General features: G+C 34.1%; 1 long non-coding RNA gene across 1 annotated transcript; it reads left to right on the top strand.

Moving 5' to 3' along the window:
• Positions 1-6696: 6696 nt before the first annotated feature.
• On the top strand, positions 6697-10420 carry LOC114270428 (uncharacterized). The gene is made up of 3 exons (XR_014327803.1): positions 6697-8229; positions 9496-9531; positions 10094-10420. It is a non-coding gene; the product is annotated as an uncharacterized LOC114270428 (long non-coding RNA).
• Positions 10421-12792: the final 2372 nt, after the last annotated feature.

Below are 12792 nucleotides of genomic sequence, written 5' to 3'. Positions count from 1 at the left end.
AAAAAACACCGGACATTTGTTATATGTTTCAAAACACTTGTCACTAAAATCAAAATTCTTTCAATTTTGTTCACCTATTTCCAAAGTATTTTTCTCTCAAATTTCAACATTAAATAATGCCCAACACACCCGCTAGTATTTGCCAAAATCAAAATTATTCATTTATTTTTTAATTTGGCTGGTTTTTATGTGTTTATAAATCTCATCTTAGAAAATTATTTAATGGCATTTAATATGTAATTGTATTAATTTTGATTTCATGTTTAATATTGATTTGTTGAGTATCAACTCATCTAAGAAGTTAGAGATATGGACAATTTTATTATTTATATTCTCAATACACCCTATCAAGATTTCATGTTGAATTGTTGATTACAAACTCATCTAAAAGCTTAAACTGTCAGAGGGAGAGTGACAATTTTATTATTTATATTCTCAACAATTAACAACTTACTTATTAATTTATTTAGCTATTTCAAAGAACATTAATTATGTGTTAGTTTGGTGCAACTTTTCTCATGTAGTTGAAAGTTGATAATTACAAAATATAAGTTAAAAGCACCTTCCCTCAACTTTTAAAAATATTTTTTAAGCTTATGTAAGCCATTTTGTCTCTAAACTATAAACAAAATATATACTAAATAATTTGACACAAATTTTTAAAATTAAAGAAAGAGAGATAAGAAAGGGAGAAAAAAATTAAATCCAATAACCTACGCCCAAAAGTGACTATACATACCCCCAGGTGCTCCCCTAACTAAGCATGACCACAAAAAATCAAAAAGACTTTAGCATGTCAACATCTCTGCTTTGATCACTTTATTGCCATTTTTTGTCCTACGTAAAACCGTCAATTTTTTTCCTGCTGAATGTTAAGACCAAACGATAAGGGCATGTTTGATTAGAAGGATTAAAGCATGGGATTAGGATTATTAATTCGTGGGTCCAATCATACTATGTTTGTTTTGATATTTTGGTTTAGGACTATTAATCCAATGGATAATTAATCCAATAAATTTGTAGGATTATTAGTAATGGGGTAGGGATGGGATAGTTAATACCACACTAATTTGATAGGATTATTAATACCTCACTATTAGTATTGTGAATCAAACATGGCCTAAAAGGCTTAAGAGGGTTCCAACTTATCTACTTTCGTATTTTACTGCAGTATTTCATGTTTGTTGTTTCATAGCTTTAATTTTGGGATTAATTAGTAAAAAGTCCCTCTTACAAGTGTATTGTGTAAAGTCCAGACTTTATTTTCTCCATACCTAAAGTCTCTCATATTTTTTTGATTGGGAGTGATGGACAAACTAAGGTCTTGTTCGTCATCCTCTAAAAATATTAAAAAGTCAAAAAATCATTATCTTATTTAAGAGGTTATTTAGAATGTTCTAAATAAGTACATTTTTTATTTTTTTGGATTAAAAAGTTGAGAAAAAAAAGATGAATGTTTTAGTTAACTTTTTGTCTTTTTACGGAAAAAATGTGTAATAAAAAATTGTATAAATTAGTGTATAGGGGAAGTGAGTGTAATAAGTTGTACGTCACCTTTTTCTGGACAGAGCGTAGGAGATAAGGACATGATTGCCTCATTCGCAGGCAACCATTTCAATTGTGTTGTTCGGCCCGTGGGGCCCACCACAAGTCTCATTTTGATAGTCTGAATCGTACAAGATGTAGAACTCGTCGAGTACTATATATTTATAAAAAATCACATTGATCGGATATCGAAATCACATTGATCGGATTAGTTTTTGCTCACCAGTTAAATATAACACCATCATTTTTTTATACAAAACTGATTTGATCATATAGTTAACGCTATCCGATCAATGTGATTTTTTACAAGGATATAGTACTCAACGAGTTCTACATATTGAACGGTTCAAATTATCAAAATATGACCCCTGGTGGCCGCCACGGGCTGAACAACAGAGTTTACATAGTTGCCCGCGAATGAGGCAATCATTTCTAGACCAGTACATCAGACTAATCACGCGGATAGCCCATCACTTCAGCAAAAAGTTGAATTGTATTTTTTTATGTATAAATTTATTTTTTTTGTATTTTTTTTTTGTGAATAGTGATAGCCTTTTAGCTTTTTAAGTAACTTTTTGACTTTTTATCTTTTTCAAGACATGCCAAACCAGGTTTAAGTCACATCATCTTATTTAAGTCACATCATCTCTCTATCACTTCACTTCAAACTTAATCTATACCCAACTCATATTTCATAAAAAATTAAAAAATATATTTATTTAGAACATCACAAATAACCCCTAAGGCTTGTTTTGGCAACGTGGTTAAAAGCCGCGTTTGGGCGTTTGATGAAAATGCTGAACGTGGCTTTTTTGTTTGAAAACTCATTTGGGAAGCTGGATAAACACAGGAGGGGGTATTTACGAATATACCCTCCATTCACTTTATGTGATAGTGTGACAGTGTACAAGGAGCTAGAGCATGTGAAATTTTGTAATTTGCAAATGAGAATGGGGTATTTTGGTCATTTTACACTATACCATGATGATATGACAACATAAAAAATTATTAATTAAAAAAGTCAAAAAGTCACTTTTTACTAACTTCCTAAATCATTTGTCTAAAAAAATAAAAAACTTAGTTAAAAATTAAAAAGTCACTTTTTAGCATATTCCCAAAACAACCCTAATAGTGGGAGGGTTTTTTCATGGTTGCTTTTGACCTTTTGACCTTTGCAAACATAGTCGAGAATGAAGCTTGATAGAGATACTAGTCCAGGTGGCATCATCAGAGCAAAATCTACCAATGGTTATGAGGATGACAGTAGCACGCGTAGAGTGACAATTGAGAAATAGTTAAGCCTCCGTTTGTCAAGCAAAAAGTCAGGTTTTTTTTGGTTAAAATAGTCACAAAAAACAAAATAGGTTATTTTAACCACAAAAAATAAAACATCAAATCCAACCCATAATCATTACAATCCTCTCTCACAAAAAAAATCAAAAAAACCAAAAAGCCAAAAAGCCCTTCCCAAACCAGGCTAAAATAGCCCAGGCTAAAATAGCCAAAAAACTAAAAAGTCAAAAAGCCAACCCACTTCCCAAACGGAGACTAAGATATTTGTATATATGCAAGTGGTTAGAGAGAGAAAGTGGGGTTAGAGATAGGTGTTCGTTATAGCAAACCCACCAGATTGTATATAAGGTGTATTCTTCAATATTGAATTAATGAAGATCACTCTTTATTTTTCCGCATGGTATCAGAGCAAATGAGCATTAACGAGCACTGATTTCATGGCTTCCTCTGTTGCCATGACTTTTTCTTCTCCATCTTCATCTTCATCTTCATCTTCTTCCTCCATTCCCTCCAATTTAGCTTTGCTCATCTCGAATTTATCATATTTTGTGACAATCAAATTGGATTCATCCAATTTCTTGATCTGGAAAAGTCAATTCTAGAACAATTTACGAGCCACGTAACTTCTTGGCTATGTTGATGGTTCTAGGGCTTGTCCACCAATAAAGATCAAAGATTCATCTGTTTCTGAGATTGTTAATCTAGATCGAGTGCAGTGGGAGGTAATCGATGCACACTTGCTTAGTTACATTACAACAACTTTATCTCCACTGATCTACTCCACTGTTCTTCATCATCAACATTGTGCTAATGTTCGGAATGCTTTAATCAAGCAATTTATAACACTTTCACGATCACACATTCGTCAACTTAAAAATAAGTTGAAAAATGTGATCAAAAAGTTGAATCTATGGATGAGTATTTGATGAAGATTAAAGATTTGGCTACTCAATTAGCTCTTGCATCTACAGTAATTGAAGATGAAGATTTGGTGTTAATCACACTCAATGGTCTCCCTGAAGAATCTGACTCTTTCAAGACTATAATTAGAGCTTGATCTAAGTCCATCTCAATAAAGGAATTATGTTCTCTTCTTTGCTCAAAGGCTAATCATGTCGAGATGAAAAACAAGAAATCAAATCCGATTGAACATCCTAACGTTGCATTCTCTGTTACACGAGGTTCAACTTCATCATCTTCTAACTTTAACTATTCTAGAGGTCATTCCCCTAATTACTGAAGATGAACTTCATATTAGAATCGTGGCAGAGGAGGTAGATTTTCTACTCAAAGTCACGGACATAAAAGATTTTTTTCAAAGAGAAAAGGTCAATCTGGCCTAATTAGCCAAATTTGTGGTGTTTCTGGACATGTCGCATTCGATTGTTGGTTTCGAATGGATTCACAATTTCAGCCACAATCTTCTTCTACTCACTCTTCTTCTCAAAATTCTAGGGCATTTGTGGCTTCATCTTCTTCTTCCCAACCTTCTTCTTCTTCCACTCCTTAGTATTTGGACTCCGCTACTACAGATCATATTACTAATGATCTCCAGAATTTTGAGTGTGTTTCAGCCATATCCTGGTTCAAAATAGATCACTATAGGCAATGGTTAACAAATTTCTATTCAACATACTAGTAAGGGCATAATTCCTACTCCTACTTTTGCCATTTCTTTCAACAAGATTTTACACTCTTCTTTTATTCCTTCTAATCCGCTTTCAGTTCATCAATTAGCTAAAGATGATAATTGTATTATCATATTTGATTCTTCTCACTTTGTGATTCAAGACAAGTACTCGAAGAAAATTCTTATTTGATTCTTCTCACTTTGTGATTCAAGACAAGTACTCGAAGAAAATTCTTCACAAGGATACTAATACTAATGGTCTTTACCATTTTCATTCATCTGCTAATGTTGTTTCTTCGCTAGCATCTTCTCCATGTGCATCTCAAGTTCACTTCATGCTACTAATAAAACTGTTTCTGCAGATATATGGCATAAGAGATTGGGTCACCCTTCTACACAGAAATTTTCTCATCAAAAGAGAAATATTTCTTGTGTATTTTCTACATTTCCTAGTTCTACTTGTACTGATTGTTGTGTATCAAAGAGTCATAGATTACCTTTTCACTTGTCCAATTCCACTGTTAATAAACCATTTCTTTTTATACACAGTGACATTTGGGGTCTATTCAATAAATCTACTTCTAGTTTCAAGTATTATGTGCTTTTGTGGATGATTTTAATAGATTTACCTGGTTATATCATTTAGTCTACAAAAGTGAAGTTTTTGCCAAGTTTTTAGAGTTCAAAAAATATGTTGAAAAACAGTTTACTACTTATTTTGCAAGTTTTTCGAACTGATGGTGGGACTGAATATTTCAGTAAGAAAATGCATGATTTTTTGGTCACTCATGGCATTGTTCATCAGTTTTCTTGTCCATACACATCTGCTCAAAATGGTGTTGCCGAAAGAAAACACAAACACATTATGGAAACTATAATAACTTTAATTCATCATTTATCTCTTCCTCTTCATTATTGGTTTGAGGCTATTGCTACTGTTACTTTTCTCATTATCGGACGCCTTCTTCTGTTCTTCATAATAAATCTCCTTTTGAGGTGTTTTTTTATTGTGTTCCAAATTATTCATTTTTTAGAATTTTTGGGTGTCAATGCTTCCCATGGCTTAGGTCTTATGGGTCTTCAAAGTTTCATCCTCGATCTCTCTTATGTCTTTTTAGGTTATCACCCATTTGCTAAGGGGTACCAGTGTTTTGATCCTCGCACTGGGAAAGTTTATTTGTCTCGCTCTGTTGTTTTCAACGAATCAATTTTTCCTTTTAATTCTCTTTCTTGTAGTTCTTCTGTCACTTCTTTACCATCTCTACACTCTTTTCTTTTGGTCTAGTTGTGCTCCTCCTCCACCTATGTCTTCACAAGTTCTAGTTTTAGCCCCCAGACCATCTCAGTCATGTTCAGACCATGCCTCAGCTCAGAATTCCCTGTCTGCTGCAGTCCTATCAGCCTCACTACCTGAACTGCAGCCTGATTTGTTGCATTCCTCTATTTTGCGGCCTGCATTGTTGCACCTACATCCTTAACTACACTTGCCTCTATTGCCCCTACTACATTGGCTACACAAACTGTTGCACCTGATGTTTTAGCTACACATCTTGCTTCTCAGCTACCATATCAGCCTACTTCTATTATGTCTTGTCCTCTTATTCCTATTCAATCCATTACTATTCAATTACCTCATTTACCTCTACGTTCATCTAACCGTATCATTTGATTACCAGATCCAAATCTACATCATCTGCCTCTATTAATGTGGTTTTTCCTGCTTTATACACAGATTCTAAGCCACCTAACTGCAAGTTTGCCCTGTCTCCTTCACTTTAGCACAAAGCCATGGCTAAAGAATTTACTACTTTGCACAAACAGAGTACTTGGTCTTTGGTTTCATTACCCCCTGGCAAAAATGCAATAGGATGTAAGTGGATTTTTAAGCTTAAAAGAAATTCTAATGGTCCTATTGATCACTATAAAGCTCGATTGGTTGCTAAAGGGTATTTACAAGAAGAGGGTATTGATTTCCAAGAGACTTTTAGTTTCAGTCTCGTAGCTAAGCTTCCAACTATTCTGATTTTGCTATGTCTTGCTCTTCATCGCTATTGGTCTTTAAAGTAGTTGGACATCGCCAATGCCTTTCTTTATAGAAAACTTGAGGAAGAGGTATATATTCTTCAACCTCCAGGGTTTGTTGATTTCTCCAATCAGGTGTGTGCAAGCTCCATAAAGGCATTATATAGGCTTAAACAAGCTCGCCGTGCATGGTATTCTACTTTTTCTGTGTTTTTTCTTTTTCAAGGTTTTCATAACAGTCACTGTGATACGTCTCTTTTTATTCATTATTCATAAGATTTCCACTTCCATCACCTATTTTGTGGTTTATGTAGATGATATTCTGTTGACTGGTAGTGATCCATCTTTTCTTTAGTCCTTAATTCATCAAATGCACTAAGCATTTTTCATGAAAGAGCTGGGTAATCTCTCATATTTTCTTGGCATATCCGTGTAAACATCTGGGATTCCCTATTTTCTTTCTCAACAAAAGTATGCTCAAGAAATTATTTTTTGTCAGTGAGACTAGCCTTATGAATAATTTCTTGAGCATACTTTTGTTGAGAAAGAAAATAGGAAGACCCAGATGTTTGCATCAATATGCCAAGAAAATATGAGAGATTACCCAACTCTTTCATGAAATATGCTAAGGGCATTTGATGAATTAAGGACTAAAGAAAAGATAGATCACTACCAGTCAACAAAATATCATCCACATAAACCACAAGATAGGTGTAACGGCTCCACCACGTATAATGATTAGAACTTAATTAATTAAAGAGATTTGAAATTTAATTGCCATTTGTTATAATTTAATATGGGATTCACGAAAATTATGGAGTTTGATTCGTATATGATTTTATTAAAAATTCATTTTGAAATTAGAAATTAAGGGTCCAAGTGGCTTAAGGAAGTGAAGTTAAGAAGTTGAATCAATTTAATCTTAATTACAGACCCATTTGGGAGTTTAATTAAATTTTCGATTCAGTTTAGTAAAATTGAGATTCGATTAATTAGATCCTAATTGGAGTTAATTAAGTCAATTAAATTATGAAGATTGAGAATTGTGATTATTACGAATTAAATTTATTTATGGAGTGTCCAATTTGAATATGTAACTTGACGGAAATTTGGAGTCTGGTCAGAAATTGAAGGCCTTAATGATTTAAGGAACTGGTATTGAAGATGAAAATAAGTTTAATTTAATATTTGGAGTCTTTTAGAAGTCTGACTAAAAATCTGATTCAGAATGATAAAATTAAATAAAATTAGTTGGGCCTTAATGGAAGTTAAATTAGACTAATTAAATTATGTGGGATTTGTGATTAGTTATGATTAATTATTTACGTATTAACCACGATTTATTAAGACTAAGTGTTGCTTAATTAAAATTTATCCTAAGCATAAATTGCCTTAAGGAACAAACTAGAATTGTGGGTGTGGGTGCACTTAGAAATTTAGGTGGGTGTACTGAGAAATCTGGTTGTGATTTGTGTGTGCGCGCGCGCGTAATGTGAAGGCAGCACATGATATATATATAAATATATTAATATATGAGTTCTTGTATTGAAAAGAGATTGAGAACAAAAAAAAGGTATGGCTTCATTTTTGTTCTCCGCAAACCCGTGAGAGAGAGAGAGAGGGGGGGGGGGAAGGAAGCAATTTCAGCTCAAGAAGAAGGAAAAATAAGAGAAGAAAAGCTAGGAGGAACGAGGGAATTAGAAGGGAATCAACTAAACTCTTTGAGATTAAAGTTTAAGGTATGGAATCAAACTAAATTTTTGTAGAATCTCTACATTACACTTGAAATTAATAAGAGTTTAAGATCAATTCCATGAAATTTGTAAGGAAATGGGTTTGAATAAGGAAATAAAGCTAGGATTCATAGTTATGGAAATAAACATGGAAATTGATTATTTTGGTTTGACGTTGAATATCTCACTTGAATTTGGGCCTTATTTCTACATGCATGTTGGAATTTTAATGTTTTAGACTTAAATTCATGTGTGAAAGACTTATAAGTTTAAATTTGGAATAGATATGAAGAAAATTAAGCTAGGCTCATGTTGATGGAAAATTAGACATTGATTTGGTTTTGATCTCTAACCCATGCATGTAATATAATGAAAGAGTTTTATTCAAAATTTAAATATGTTATGGAACATCTATGATTATGAATTAAGTTTTGGGTGTGTTATGAAGAAAATTAATTAAATCTAAATTTGGATAAATCAAGAATTAAATTATGATTTGATTTTGAATATAGAAAAATTAGTTAGTTTTAATCTTAATTTCATACATGCAAATACTTTCCTAAGGGTCATGTAACTCCATTTCATGTAAATTAAAAAGGGATTAGTAAAAGGGTGAAGAAATTGAATTAGATTCAAAATTATTGGAGTTAATTTAGAAATAACCATTTTGGATTTGAATTTATTTGTCTTGCATGAAATTGAGTTTCAATTGTACATGCATCATGAATTTGCAAGGGTTTTGGAAGTTTAATTCATATTTTAAAAATTTATGGGTTTGATATGGAGAAAATGAGTTGAGACTAAATTTGGGCAATTGGAGCATGATTTTGAATGAATGATTCTTAATTGAGAGTGTTTACTGAATTATATAATGGTTCTCCATGTTTTTGTACCAAAGATACAAGTTTTGAGGCCTTGAATATCAAATTTGAACTTCAATTACAATTCTGGAAATTTCAGAATTTATGTTGTTCGCTCGAGCGAGGAAAGTCTCGCTTGAGCGTGAAAATCGAACTCCCAGAAATGTTTCAAAATTTTACAGTCCGCTTGAGCGACTAAAGTGGCGCTCGAGTGAGGATCCTATTTTCAGCAATTTTTGACTAACTCTTTTAAATGCATAATTGCATCCTTATGACATTTTAAGTATTCTTAAGCATCAATTGGACTCACATAATCATGGAATAAACTAGAAACACGCAAAGAGAGTTGAATTAAAATGAAATGAATATTGAACGGTGCTTCTATTGTGTTTTTGTTATGTGATTTATATAGGTGGGCATCTGAGGTCTTATATCGACTTAACCCACTGTGAGTAGCAATGTTGTAAAGTTATGTTCAATTATTACTATTATTTTCTAAATGATTAATTGTACTGCTTCCTGAAATGATATTGTTTACTGAATGAATGTTTGTCCTATTTTATGAACTGTACTTGTGGCATCCATAACAACTTACTGTTACTGTACTGTTACCGTTACTGTTGTTGCTACTGTACTGTTACTGTTACTGTCACTGTACTGTTACTATTACTATTACTGTTACTGCTACTGTACAGCTACTGCTACTGCTACTGCTACAAAAATCTCTGTTAGTTCCAATGTTTGGAACCAATACTGTTTACTGTTTCGATGGCCATCATCTGACTGTTCGATCTATTAAGACCTACTGTATTGTTCTGCTATTGGATGTACCACATATGACTGTTATGGTTTCTAAATGACTGACATAACGTAAAATATGAGACACTGTTTGAATAACTAATCCACTGATGCAATTGACTGTTTTAATTACTGAAAGGGCATTCATTCTTAACCCCTTTACACATCTGTTATTCACTGGGTTTTAGCTCACTGTTTATATTTATATGTAGGTGTCCAGGCACCGGACCGGAGCTAGAAGCGTTAAGTTAAACTCATGTTTTGTCCAGCCAACCGTTGTGCCTCACTTCGAGGTTCCGAGCCTTCTCGAGCCAAGGCTGTTTTGGGGGTGTTTCAGATTTACCCTTTTTGTCTCTGTTATGTATCGACTGATTAAGACTTGATTGTATAGTTATGGTAAAAGGACTAGGTCCCTAACTCGTATGCTATGTGTATATGTATATGGTTGGATATGGTTATGTCCACAAAAGTCTTTTTCCATTCAGATTTTCACAACTCATTGGACATCTTTTATTTACTGTTTGGCTTCCACCAGCCCATTACTCTGTACTATTGTCATTACTATTAAGCAGGCCTTTGGTAATCATGGATTACTAGCCAGTTACGATGCTAAACCCATAGAGGCAGGTTTGGGTCGTGACAATAGGTGATGGAAATGGAAGTCTTATGAATAAAAAGAGAAGTATCACACTGACTGTTATGAAAGCCCTGAAAGAGAATAAAAGCAGAAAAAGTAGAATACCATGCACGTGGAGCTTGTTTAAGCCCATATAATGCCTTATGGAGCTTGCACACACTTGAAGGATTGGAGGAATTAACAAACCCTAGAGGTTGAAGCATATATACCTCGTCCTCAAGTTTGCCATGAAGAAAGGCATTGGAGATGTCCAATTACTTTAAAGACCAATGGTTATGAAGAGCAAGACATAGCAAAATTTGAATAGTAGGAAGCTTAGCTACAGTACTGAAAGTCTCTTGGAAATCAATACCCCCTTTTTGTAAATACCCTTTAGCAACCAATCGGGCTTTATAGCGACCAATAGAACCATCAGTTCGTTTGGGCTTAAAAACTCACTTGTATTCTATGGCATTTTTGCTAGAGGGTAATGAAACCAAAGACCAAGTACTCTGTTTGTGCAAAGTAGTAAATTCTTTAGCCATGGCTTTGTGCCAAAGTGGAGAAAATAGGGCAAGCTTGGTGGCTCAGAATTTGTGTATAAAGCAGGAGAAGCCGCATTAATAGAGGCAGAGGGTGTGGATTTGGATATAGTAATCATATGATGCCGGTTAGATGAAGGTGGAGGTAAGTGAAGTAATTGAATAGTCATGGATTGAATAGGAATATGAAGACAAGACATAAAAGAAGTAAGCTGAGATGGTAGCTGAGAAGCAAGATGTATAGCTAATACATCAAGTGCAATAGTCTGTGTAGTCGAGGCAGTAAGGGCAACAAAGACAGGTGTAGTTGAGGATGTAGGTGCAGCAGATGCAGGCCGTAAAACAGAGAAATGGATTGAATAGGAATAGGAGGACAAGACATAAAAGAAGTAAGCTGAGATGGTAGCTGAGAAGCAAGATGTATAGCTAATACATCAGGTGCAACAGTCTGTGTAGTCGAGGCAGTAAGGGCAACAGAGACAGGTGTAGTTGAGGATGTAGGTGCACATGTAGGCCGTAAAACAGAGAAATGTAGCAAATCAGGCTGCAACTCAAGCAGTAAGGTAGATGGGACTGCAGTAGACTGGGAATTCTGAGCTGAGGTATGGTCTAAACAAGACTGAGATGGTCTGGGAGCTAAAACTAGAACCTGTGAAGACCTATGTGGATGAGGAGCACAACTGGACCAAAAGAAATAGTGTAAAGATGGTAAAGAAGTGACAGAAAAACTTGAACAAAGAGAAGAAAAATGAAAAATTAATTCATTGAAAACAACATAGCGAGACAAATGCACTTTCCCAGTATGAGGATCAAGACACCAGTACCCTTTAGCAAAGAGGTGATAACCTAAAAAGACACAAGAGAGAGATCATGGATAAAACTTTGAAGACCCATAAGACCTAAGCCATGGGAAGCATTGACACCCAAAAACTCTAAAAAATGAATAATTTGGAACACAATAAAAAAGCACCTCAAAAGGAGATTTATTATGGTGAGCAGAAGAAGTCATCTGATTAATGAGAAAAGTAACAGTAGCAGTAGCAGTAGCCTCAAACCAATAATGAAAAGAAAGAGATGAATGATGAATTAAAGCTATTATAGTTTTCACAATGTGTTTGTGTTTTCTTTCGGCAACACCATTTTGAGCAGATGTGTATGGACAAGAAAACTGATGAACAATGCTATGAGTGACCAAAAAATCATGCATTTTTTTATTGAAATATTCAATTCCACCATCAGTTCGGAAAACTTGCAAAAAAGTAGTAAACTATTTTTCAACATATGTTTTGAACTCTAAAAACTTGGCAAACACTTCACTTTTGTAAACTAAAGGATATAGCCAGGTAAATCTACTAAAATCATCCACAAAAAGCACATAATACTTGAAACCAGAAGTAGATTTATTGAATGGACCTCAAATGTCACTGTGTATCAAAGAGAATGGTTTATTAACAGTGGATTGGACAAGTGAAAAGGTAATCTATTACTCTTTGATACACAACAATCAGTACAAGAAGTAGAACTAGGAGATGTAGAAAATACACAAGAAATATTCCTCTTTTAATGAGCAAATTTCAATGGAAAAGGGTGACCTAATCTGTTATACCATATATTGTTATGACTTAAACCCGCCCCTATAGGTTTAGCGTCGTAACCGACTAGTAATCCTTGGATTACCAAAGGTCTCTTGATAGAACAACATATAGCAAGGGGCTGCGGAAGCAAATATAGAGAATATACAGTGACCATAGAG

The sequence above is a fragment of the Camellia sinensis genome, chromosome 4 (assembly GCF_055761805.1).
Source record: "Camellia sinensis isolate YWXY chromosome 4, ASM5576180v1, whole genome shotgun sequence".
NCBI lineage: Eukaryota > Viridiplantae > Streptophyta > Magnoliopsida > Ericales > Theaceae > Camellia > Camellia sinensis.
Note: the sequence above shows the minus strand (reverse complement) of the source record. Positions and strands in the feature narration are given on the sequence as shown.